The 12189-nt window shown below is 43.8% G+C and overlaps 1 protein-coding gene across 7 annotated transcripts in view; it reads right to left on the reverse strand.

Moving 5' to 3' along the window:
* The window catches only part of ARB2A (ARB2 cotranscriptional regulator A), a 257519-nt gene extending 252908 nt beyond the window's left edge, over window positions 1-4611 (reverse strand). For 4 of the 7 annotated variants that reach the window (XM_085043339.1, XM_085043335.1, XM_085043334.1 and 1 more), the window contains exon 1: window positions 4492-4611. The gene's annotated coding sequence lies outside the window, so the exon portion shown is untranslated. Of the gene's footprint in view, window positions 1-3392; window positions 3415-4491 lie in introns of those variants that run through there. The other 3 variants (XM_085043331.1, XM_085043336.1, XM_085043332.1) reach the window with 2 other exon arrangements.
* Window positions 4612-12189: the final 7578 nt, after the last annotated feature.

Genomic DNA, 12189 nt, shown 5'->3' on the forward strand with positions numbered 1-12189 from the left:
AGGGGGGGATGATGGCTCTTCAGGGATAGGCTAGGTATTAGTCAGCAGGTGGCAAGCAATTGTACTGCGCATTACTTGTCTGTCTTGAGTTTTATTTCTCTCTCTCTCTTATGATTATTAGTATTGTATTTTACTTTCTTTCAATTATTACACTGCTTTTATCTCAACCCACAAGTTGTACATTTTTTTCCTAATTCACTCTCCATTTCACTGGGGCAGGGGGAAAGGAGAAGGGAACACCCAACCACCTGTATGGTACTTAGTTGCCAGTTGGGGTTAAACCACAGAATAAAGGGTTTGCTGACACAAGAGTTCCTTAAATTAACCACCATACTAAATGTACTGATTCAGCAAACACTGTGTTGCTAAAACAATATTTATTTCACCCAAGTATTAAAAATCAATACCTGTAAATTGTCAAATGTCTATACAGCACAGCTGAGCAAGGAGATTGGTCTCCTTAATTTCTGCTGGCCAACAGGAGCCTGGAAGAATACAGAAACTACAGTAGCAGAAACACCTAAAATTAGCCTGATAAAGTCTTACATGGTTTATCTTTCCTCTCTGGATGCACACCCAACAGAATACAAACTGCAGTATCAGAGAGGTTCCATCCAGATGGAAGTCAATACCATTCAGTAAAATATAATGGGAATAAAAGCAGTTAGATGAAGACTTCACTAGACCACAGAGCAGGTCACCAGCTTCATCAGCAGTTATCATTACCAGTTAACTCACAGAACAGATTGCTCAGAAAACTGGTTGAGAGGCTTTCACCATTGGTTGAGAGTCAATTCAAGTACAAGTTGACTCAGGTTCATATCCATGATCTGCTGAAGTCCATATAATACACTTTCAGCTGTTCTCTTTCTAGACTCTCCACTCCTCCACTCCAGTCCTACATAATTTCTTACAGACCCATAGAAGCATTTGGGTTTTAAGAGACTTTGTAACTTATCTACTACAATGCCCCATATAGGCAGCATCACCTTCCACAACACCAGTTTGCCCAAAACACCTGCTTGGCCTTCCACTTCCATGGATGGGGCACCCACAGCTTCTCTGGACAACCTGCTCTCATGTCTTAGCATCCCCATTGTAAAAAAAATTCTTCCTAGTATCCAATCTAAACTTGCCTTTTTTTTTCACCCTAAAGCTGTTGCCCCGTGTCCTATTACTTACTACTCATGATAGCACACATGCCAGCGAGCACGCTGATGCAATAAGAAAGCAGCATTTCATATCTCTAGTTCTGGATCAGCTGGATCAGCTTCCTTACCTGGCTCACTACACAGCCAGCTGATCTTCTGCATGGCCTGGAGAGATGGGGCAGGAAGCAGAGAGGATTGCTGCCCCTTCCAGCAGCAGTGATCTAGTGTGAACAGGCTGTGAAACTGCACCCTGGGCACTTTTTTTAACAGTGGGTCTGTGGTTGGAGGTAAAGAACTTTTGGTCCCAGTCTAATTCATAGGAGCAGTCAATCTTAAACCAAAAATCATTATCAAAACTAATGTACTAATAAGTATCTGATGATGAGTTGAGCAGACGGGCAAGGGTGCTATAAAAGTGAACATTATCTTTTCACCTTCTAATAAAACTCAGTCATATTACAAGAACAGTGTAAGGAATTCTGTGAGTAGTTAAACATTAAGTTCTCAAAGTCCACACAGCACAGAAAACACTGGAAAAATAATCATGAAAAATAACAAATTTTAACCCATTAAACTGTATACTGGGAATTAAGAAACTGATCTACAGGCTGATATATGTACAATACTTATAAAGAGCAAAAAATGTTCTAAGGCACCAAACAAATTCTTAGAGCAGTATTAAATTTCATAAGAGGATGTTTTCATGTCCATTGTCAACCAATTTGTTTCAGTAAGCATGTGGAAAGAAATTTTAAAATCTATCTATTCATTCTTTGTATATATGCTTTACTACAAAGAATTCCAGTAATCTATTGTAAGTCTAACACACTCCTCAGTCACGACAGCACATTGTTCCCCAAAGGAACAGCAGGTCAAATTCAAAGTACCAGCAATGGAGCTGTATTCAGAACTTTTTCTATAGAGCCTGAAATGGGCAAAACCTCCAGAGTCAGTGTTGAGTCCTCAAGGGAAAAAAAAATAAGGTTGTGAGCTTAAAAGAAGAGATTCTAAAAGATAAATCCCCACTGAGTAATTATAAGGAGAAGCTCTCCAAAACATTTGCTAACTAGTACATAAAAGCCAATTCAGTAAAGACCATGGTCAAGTCAACTTACAGATTTAAATATAGTCATAATTGGCTACAATCACTGAAAAGGCCATCTGAAGAAGACAGACAAAATCCAGGCACTGGTGAGAAAACTCCAATAATTAAAGGTACTTCACTAAGGCAGGGAGCAGTCTGAGCGTGCGCTATGCGTCTGAAATGATGATGCCCTTGCCTGCCTCCAGCTGCTCAGTACCGCTGGCCTGCTGGAAGTTTTCATCTTATTCCTACACCCACCTGCATCTGCTAACCTGCTGCAGACAAAAGGAGTCAGGTCAGCTTAAACACAATAAATATTACATCTGTCTTAAACCACCATGTTCTGAAAGAGGTGGGCTGGGGAGTGCCTAGACTAACACCAGCAGCGACAGGCACATCAGACCTCCAGCTGACAGGCAGGCAGTAAGTACTGGCAGCAACTTCAACAAAAACAGCCCTCACCCGGGGCTTCTAGCTGGACCTACCCTGGGAAGACCAACACTCCTATCAGCAAAGCAGCTTTTTTTTTTTTTTTTTAAGAAAGTGAAATTGTATCTGAAACACTCAGAACACCAGATCTCAATTCCAAACCCAGAGGAGCATATAAAGACACGATTTCTGCATTTTCACATTGATTGCACTCTGTGACACACCCCAAGCTGCTGAGTATCTTCAATTTTGAAGATTTTAGTATCCCCTATACAAGAGCTCTTTTACTTTTCCTTACATAATTACAACATACCTAATTTTAACAACTTGCAGGCATTCTTTAACCAAGATGCTATCATAAGGCTGCTTTGCCATTTTTAACAAAACATGCTGCCAGCCTCTTTCACCACAGCCTCATTAAGGATTCCAAGAAAATATTGAAAGGACACCACCTTTTTGCTGTATTACTGGTATTTATGCTACTTTGAAGGCAAATATTATTAACATCCTACTCTTCAGTGACACCACATCAGTGCTCCAGTAAGATCAAAGGTATCCAGTTAGCTTTGTAATTGCTGATGCTTTTATAACACTTCTGCCAACAATGGTATGTCCTGACCAAGATCTGTGACCTGCTCATTCACACTTAATACTTCAGCCAAAAACTTCACGCAGAAATAATGTGAAGTGGAAGATGCATTTTGTGAAGACTTGACAAGTTGGCTTACATGGTTCTGAGCAGCTTGGCTCATGTAACACCACAGTTATGTATCTGACAGGAACGTGCTTCATGCTCAACCTTCAGTATTTATCTTTGGAAAAAAAAAAAAAAAAAAGAAGGCAACAGTTCTTCAAAAAGCAAAGAGAGTGGTTTTTGGAAAGCAGATGCCCAACATTTCCTGTTTTAAAATTACAAATTTTGGGTTTTCTCAGTGCCAAACTAATATCAAGTAAAAGCAACAATTTAAACGGGAAAATTATTTCTCTACATTTGGATAACTCAAAAATGGCAAATATTTCATGAAGCTTTCTAAGCTGCCAGAACTACAAGAAACTTAAGTCTAAAAAGAAGTTTTCAATCCCATCTAATTAGAAGAGCAAGATTTGGAATGAAAATTACCAAACAAGCCCACTTGCATTATCAAGTCAGAAGAATCACGCCCAAATGACTTTTTGTCATTTACGACTGCACAGGAAGCTTGCATTAGGCAGCAGAGAAAACTGACAAGTCTTGTTTTGCAAAAGCAGCTGACAGCACCAAAAACTGCAGCAATGACTGTGAGGACACACTCCGAAAAACAAAAGCCTTCGATTGCGTAGAAAATTGAACATTACAGCTGCTATCCCGTTTCTGGTTCATGTGACACCCGCGATATCGGGACACAGTTGCGAAGGTGTCAACACGTGGAGCAGCAGCAGGCGCAGCGCAGCGCAGGGCAGCGCCGGGGGCCGGTGCTGGGCGTGACACCGTGCCCACTGCCCGCACCGACACGGGCACCCGGTGCTGCTACACCCGCGCCCGCAGCCCTCGGGGGCACAGCGGAGAGCTCGGCGGCCCTGCCACGGGCAGCCGCCGCCACCCCGTCCACTCCCGCCGCCGCCGCGGGCCTGACGGCAAGCACACGGGAGGCCCGCGGGCCCGGAGTCTTCATCCCGGAGCAGGGCTGCGAGAGGCGCCCGGGCGCCGCCACCCCGACTCGCCCGCCGCGGCGCCGCGGGTGGCGCGGGGCCGGCCGGCCGCCCCCCTCCTGCCTCAGGGCCCGCGGCCGCCGCTCCCCGCGCCCCGCCGGCGGCGCTCTCCGGGCCGGGCCGGGCCGCCGCACGTACCTGGCGCCGTCGCGGGCGGAGCGGGCGCGCGCAGCGCCGTCACAGGGAGCGCGCGGCCGCTCCGGGCCCAGTGCCGCGCGCGGCTCCGCCCGCCCCCTGCCGGCCCCACTTCCGGGGTCCGCGCGCGGTGACGTCAGCGCCCGGGGGCGCGGCGGGAAACCCGGAAGTGCAGCGCGCGGGGCGGGGCGGGGCGGGGCGGGGCGGGGCGTTGGGCAGAGCCCCAGAGCCTGAGGGCAGCGCGGGGCGGGGCGGGGGCAGGGGGTGCTGCCCGGGGCGGGGCAGGGGCAGGGGGTGCTGCCCGGGGCGGGGCAGGGGCAGGGGGTGCTGCCCGGGGCGGGGGGTGCTGCCCGGGGCGGGGCAGGGGGTGCTGCCCGGGGCGGGGGGTGCTGCCCGGGGCAGGGGCAGGGGCAGGGGGTGCTGCCCGGGGCGGGGGGTGCTGCCCGGGGCAGGGGCAGGGGCAGGGTGCTGCCCGGGGCAGGGTGCTGCCCACACACCGCGGGCTCCCCGCAGAACCGGCTCTGCAGGAGCTCTGCTGGAGTAAAGCCAGGAGGGAAGCGAGCAGGCAGTACCTGCATCTAGATCTGGGCCTGTTGCTCGAGAGCTGGCAGATCTCACTAGGAGGATCGTGTTTCCACTCCCAGCTTTCCACTTTGATCGCGTTTGAGTTTGTAGAAAGAAAGGACAATAAAATTCTTCATGTTAAATGTTTCGGGCATCTTCAGAAATGCGTTAGAATTGTGTTGCTTTGGCCTACAGTAAAACACCGACCCCCACAAGCAGTCCCAACGCCTTTGCTCTTGCGTAGCACGAAGCCCCTTGAGGTTGATAGCAAGGATACAGTGTCTTCCTCCCATGGAAAGCTCTCCAGATTTGGTTAGATGGCTGCTGACAACCTGCATTGTGCAGGTTGTTCCCATGTGCTCATGGCTCTGTCTGCACAGGATGGCTGTGAGGTGTTCCTGTCCCAAGGACGTCTGAGAAATGCCCCATACCATGTGTGCAACTGAAATGTTTTGTCCCCTCTTATATCCCAGTCTTGACTAAAGGTGAAATCCAGCAAACTAGAGCCACGGACAGGTCTATGTGGCAGAAAAATTTTTCATCCAGGTCGCTCCCAGTTGCTCTCTCTGTGCTGACCCAAAGCAGCAGCCTTGTGGTTTTGCCCTCACTTGAACAGTTTGGATAGGAGGGAATCTGTAAAAGCCACCTAGTCCAAGCCCCCCAGCAATGAGCAGGGATATCTTCAAACTGATGAGGTTGCTCAGATCCAGGCCAACCTTAAATGTTTCCCAGGATGGGATGTTTACAGCCTCTGTGGACAACCTGCTTCAGTGTTTTCTGCAATACTTAAGTGAGATACCCTTCTTTGTCAGTGCAGAAGATTGTCTTGGATCTGACATCTTGGAGAACTAGTCTTTACATTTCAGAAACTATGTTTGAGCTTCTCGTATTGAGACTATTTTCGCTGTATTTCCCATGTTAGAAAAAGGTGGTGCCAAGATGTGGGTCTTTTGGTGAGATATTTGGCATTCTGTATTTAGTAAGCAATCCTATCCTCTCATTTGAAGTTCATTACTTCTCTCTTCGCAAGTACAGCAATGTTGCAAAGTGAACCAGGTTAGTTTTGACTCATGCTAAAGTAGTCACTGTTTTTTATTGGGGTCTTAATCTGTTCACCATCATTCTCTATCTCCTGCAGTACCTACAAAAAAAAGGCCCAAATCCCAAACAATAACAAAAATAAACCAGTAAGAATACAGGCATCTAGATCAAGTTTCAGGGACATTTTGTATGAGTAGTACAGCTGAAAACGTACTGTGTCTCTGATCTTGTGTGTCGGTTTGAAAACAAACCAGTGGGAGATCACAAGTCAGGATTAAAATTAACAGGAAAAATTAAAAATAAGTGAAATAATACAAGGAAAAGTCTGATACAGCCTGACACCCAGTTAGGGTGGTGGTAGCAGCCCAACTGAAGTAGTTCAGTTGAAGCAGTGATCCTGTGAAGGTCTGGTCTGTAGCTGAAGGTCCAGTGGTAGCTCTTGTCCTCTGGGAACCCAGTAGACAGGGCTAGCTCAGGCAGTTCCAAGGCCAGGTTATATCCAGGTGGGAATGCTTGGCTCCTCCCTCCCAGGCAGAGCATCTCACAATAGGGTGAGATGAGTCCATGAGTCATGTGGTGGGTCCTTGATGGCTCATTGTCTGTTATTAGGGGTGGGTCATTAGCAGGAGATAACAGCTAATGCCCCACAGCTGGTGGTAATAGAATACTTAAATACATCTATATTGACATCTAGGACAGCTTGATACAGCCTTTTGTAATTACAGATCCAGGGAAGGATTAAAGGAGGGCAAGTTTATCAGATCAAGTCACGAGAATATTGTGGGTTTTGGAGGTGCTTGACCCACGAAGAAATGTTGAGCACAGATTTGAATCTCTTCGTATTACTAAGAGGTAGTAGTTTGAAAGGGCAGGTTTCCAAGACTCATTATAGGACTGACCCCAAAATTCCAAATTTCAGCAGTGAAGAGGAGCCAGAGGTAGTGTGTAGTTAATAGCCTTTTGCTGGAAGCTGGGCTTTTATCTTCTGTTTGCATGTAGAACTGTGGTGTTCTGGTATCGTCATAGGCTTCTGTGAGCTGAAACAACACCAGTAGTAGGCTAATACTAGCAAAAGCACTGATCTGTGTCATTGCTGAATTGCCAGGTTGGACAGGGCTTTGAGCAGCCTGGTCTAGTGCAAGGTTCCCTGCCCATGGCAGAGGGGTTGAAACGAAATCATCTTTAAGGTCCCTTCTAGCCCAAACCATGCTAAGAGTCTCTGATTCTATGAATGTCTCATAAGGTTCTTGAGTTCACTTTTTAGAAATATGAGTGTGAATAGTTATGTCTGAAATAGATGGAAACTTGGCGTTCACAAGGTGCTGTAAATTCTCAGATGTGTTAGAAGTTAGGTCTGTACCATTTTCCCAGAATCACAGAATCAACTAGGTTGGAAAAGATCTTGGAGATTATCAAGTCCAACCTGTGACCAAACCCCATCTTATCAACTAAACCATGGCACTAAGTGCCACATCCAATCTTTTTCTTTAACACCTCTAGGGACAGTGACTCCTCAACTTCCCTGGGCAGCCCATTCCAATGCACAGCTAACTCCATCTGTAAATAATTTATTTTTAATGTCCAGGTGCAGTTTAAGGCTGTGTTCTCTTATCCTGTGGCTGGTTGCCTGGGAGACCAACCCCCACCTAGCTACACCCTCCTTTCATCATTTTAGAGAGTGATAAAGTTTCCCCTGAGCCTCCTTTTCTCCAGGCTAAACAACCCCAGCTTCCTCTGCCACTCCTCACAGGGTCTGTTCTCCAGACCCCTCACCAGCTTTGTTGCCCTTCTCTGGACACCTCAGCATCCTTCCAGAACTGGGCACAGCACTCAAGGTGCAGCCTCACCAGTGCCAAGTACAGGGGAAGAATGACTTCCCTTGTCCTGCTGGCCACACTGTTCCTGATCCAGGCCAGGATGCCATTGGTGTTCTTGGCCACCTGGGCACACTGCTGGCTCTTGTTCAGTCTGCCAGCAATCAGTACCCCCAGGTCCCTTTCTGCCTGGCCACTGTCCAGCCACCCTGTCCCCCATGGGGTGCATGGGGTTGTTGTGGCCAAAGTGCAGGATCTGGCACTTGGACTTGTTAAACTTCCTACAATTGGATTTGGCCCATCTGTCCAGCCTGTATAGGTCCCTCCCAGGGCCCTCCTACCCTCCAGCAGATTGACACATGCTCCAAGTTTGGTGTCATCTGCAAATTTGCTGATGGTGGACTCAATCCCTTCATTCAGATCATCAATAAAGATACTGAACAGGGCTGGGCTCAACACTGATTTCTGGGAGACACTGCCAGTGTGTAGTTGCCAACTGGATGCAGCACCATTTATCACCAGTCTCTGGGCCCAGCCAATCCAGCCAGTTCTTAACCCACAGACAAGTGCACCTGACAGTAGTACATCCAAGATTATTAAAACTCCTTTCCCTTCATTTCAGTCTACAATTTAAGCAAAAACATAACTTACTTATTAAAGTAAGTGCATACGTGTGTAAGTAAGTAAATTTACTTATTAAATTAAAGTAAGTGTGAAACACTCAGATGCAGTAGAAATTAGTTTCATAAAATATCTTCAAAAACTGAGACTTTACACATGTCGGGTAAATAGAGCTGCATTTCAAAAAATGTAGAGGAAAGAACATGGTTGATGAAACAAGTCCCTTACAAAAAGCATAAATGGCCATGTAATTAAAACTGTCTTGAACTGCATTTAGTTAAAGATGGTCAATCTGTGGAAGGCTACAGACCCAGGCTACAGAAGGCTACACAAGGCTACAGTTAAAAGTGATGAATGCATTCAACATTTGTTACGTTGCCCTTCCTATCTAGATGGCCTCTGAGACTGTAAAGGAAATGTAGGGAATATGACAAGGCTAAAACAGCATAACATATCCTTTTTGTATAAATATTTTCCAAATAAGCTGGATTGTACCAACTCGTATCCAGTTATTGTGACTTTCCTTGGAATGACCAGTTATTCCATGCTAAGCACATATGAATAGAAAGCGTGTTGGCCTGGGTTTGGCTGGGGTGGAGTTGATTTTCATCTTAACCAGTACAGTGCTAAGCTGTGGTTGTAGTATGAGAATGATGTGGATGACACACTTTTGTTTCAGTTATTGTTCAATAGTGCTCACCCTGCATCCAGGATTTTGCAGTTTCTCATGCTCTGCCAGCAAGGAGGTGCAAAAGAAGTCATGAGGGGGGTATGGCCAGGTCATACTTTTCTAGTATGAACTAGACATCTCTGTTTGGTTTTTTTTTTTTTGCCTGGACTCATTCCCTAACAGAGTCCTTTCTGTTACCATGCATTTGTTTCCCACCCTGCCCCCAAAATACAAGTAATAAAACAAAGGCCAGAGACGTTTTTCCTTTCCAATGAAAGAATTAGGAAATTGAATTTGAAAGGGAGGGAGTTTCAAAGAGAAAAATTGTCAGTTGTGAGTCATATGAAATAATGGCAACACTGCAAAACAGTAATGAAAACAGTAGTGTTGTTTCTAAGAGGGCTAGAAAAATCAAACACAGAAACTAGACTCAGATTTTCAAGAAAGCCACTAAAGTAATACAACTTTGGAAGAAGGGGTCCTGGGATTCCCTGGCAATGTGAGATAAGCAAGCCAGCCAACTGATGGAAGTCACCTACTGACCTGGACAAGTGGCTGTGCCAGTGTCTGTCTGCATCATGGAGATGAGAAAAGTTGTTCTGACTGAGGGCTGCAGCCTGTGTGACAGAGCATACAGTTTTCAGTGCTGTCAGTATGAAAGTATTTTTTTAATTTAGAGGTAAACAATGTAACTCAAACAATAAAAAAAATATGAGAAGTTACTTTAAGACATCATCACATCTAAAGAGAAGCACATCAAGGGGCCAAGTATTTGTCCTTAAGTGATCATGGTCTGAAGATAGTTCTTCTTACAAGAACAAATACTACCTTAACAAGGATTATTTCAGATGGCTGAAAAAATGTCCTCTAATCAACTCAAAAAACTGAACAGAAAAGATGAATCAAGATATTGTGAATGAAAACATTTTGAACCCCAAAATGTGAGTTTCTGAAGTTTAATACTGTAGCTTAGTGAAAACTGGGGAGAAGCTCTTAAGGTCATAAATACATATGCAAAATAAATAGAAAAACATGGAATTTGGTAATGGATACCAAGAACACGAGGAATTATTTCAAACTTAAGAGAGATGATAGAGCATAAAAGGAAAAAAGTTGCAACAGGCAGTATTTTTTTATTTCCATTCTGCAATGCACTTTATGATGTGTTCTTTGTGGTCATAGATCTTATTTGTTTCAATTGATTTTATTTATGTTTTTTGTCTTTTTAAAAACTGCCTGAAGAACTTCAATCAGCATGAAGATACTGAAACAGAGAGCAAGACAGGGTGAGAAATTTGCAATGACAGAAGGCTCCTTGTCTTTTTTTCTTCTTTTTTTTTCTTCTATCACTCACTCACAGTTAAAACTTCATCTACTCTAGATGACACAGTAAAGGTGGGCAGGACTTTAGAAGCAGTTGATGGATGATTGTAGCAAGTAGGATGTCTGATTTTAATAGCTATCCTGAAATGCAGCGTTCATACCAGTTGTTGGGTCCTCCTGTAGTTCAGCTCTTGTAGAACACCACAGCCCTTTCTTCAGAAGCACTGATGTTTCTGCTTTCAGTGTCTGGCACGGTGAGTTATTAAAATGGTTAATTTGCAGTCATATTACTGCTGATTAAGGGCATGCTAAACCGGGCAAACAGTTCACAACAGGGCTATCTAAGTGTACTGAGACTGATAACCTTTTATTTACATGAGTTGGATTTACATTTGCAATCAATGTGGTCTGTTTATTCCACTTGAGCTTTGTTCTGCATTCTGAAATTGAAGAATGTGATCTGGTTTAGGAATACTTTTCATTGACAAAAGGATTCAAAGGGTATCAGGCTAGGGAAGAATCATCTTGAAAACTGCATTGACATTTTGCTGTGTCCTACTGACCATCCCATGTCACCCATTTCATGAGTATCACAAGATACTATTCCATGCTGAGCAATGTGTTTGCACAACATATAGGTGTCCCTACTGAGCAACTTCACCCCAGATCTTGTCAAATCCCAACCTGTAAAACAAAATTTTTAGTCTTAAATTTGTTTGTTTTGGTTAATGACAGTTCCTATTTCCAGGGATAAACAAACAAACAAACAATTAAAAAAAACCAAATCAACAAACAAAAAGAAAAAAAAAAAGGCATAGTTGTGTCAAAATTCCTTCTGAAGCAAAGCTCAAAAGAAAAGAGAGTGGGAGAAAAATAATTCTCTTTGGAATTGTCTTTGCAGTTTCTTTTCATTTGCTCTTTTGGCTTGACATGGATGGAATAGGCTTTTTGCGTACCATATATAGTGCATAAATACAGAGAATGCATTTCATGAAAAATAAAAATATGTTAGTTTTCCTGACAAAGATGATGTGTTACCTTTTCCAAAACACTTTTCACAATAGTTGAACTAGAAACTTTAGGAAAAAAGTGAAATACTGAAAACTTATTAAAAACAACACTGTTCTTGAGTGCTCTGCAAGGCTGGAAAACCTCTCTTTGGCATGAAAGTTTTCTTTAGTTCAAAATTCTTATTCAGCTTGTTGTTTACACCCTGAATCTGTTTCTTATGTCATATTCCTGGATAATTTATTTTGGTTTCTGCTGTTGTGCCAAAAGTATGATATATAAATATTCTTAAATTCGTCTTCAGCAGTTTTTGCTGAAACTTGAACATATATAAATCTGTTGTGACATTCACTCTTACACTTCATTATATGTTCTCAAGAGTTTTTACAGTCTTTTATGTCTTTGTTTTTCACTTACTGCTTTTGCATTTGTTGTAAAGATTAAATATATATGATATATATTTCAAGTTACCACTCATAATTCTTTGGTCCTGCATATAGTTGTTAAAAAAATGCCAGATTGATATGGAAAGTTTTGGTGGAATGAAACAAAAATTGAAAGCAACACTCATGACAGAAGTTATGGTCTGTGTTCTACTATTTGCTCTGTAGATATATGGGTTTATGATGCAAACCTTGCAAAGTTATTTCACTGCTCTTA

The sequence above is a fragment of the Lichenostomus cassidix genome, chromosome Z, assembly GCF_008360975.1.
Source record: "Lichenostomus cassidix isolate B80296 chromosome Z, HeHo_3.0, whole genome shotgun sequence".
Taxonomy (NCBI): Eukaryota; Metazoa; Chordata; class Aves; order Passeriformes; family Meliphagidae; genus Lichenostomus; species Lichenostomus cassidix.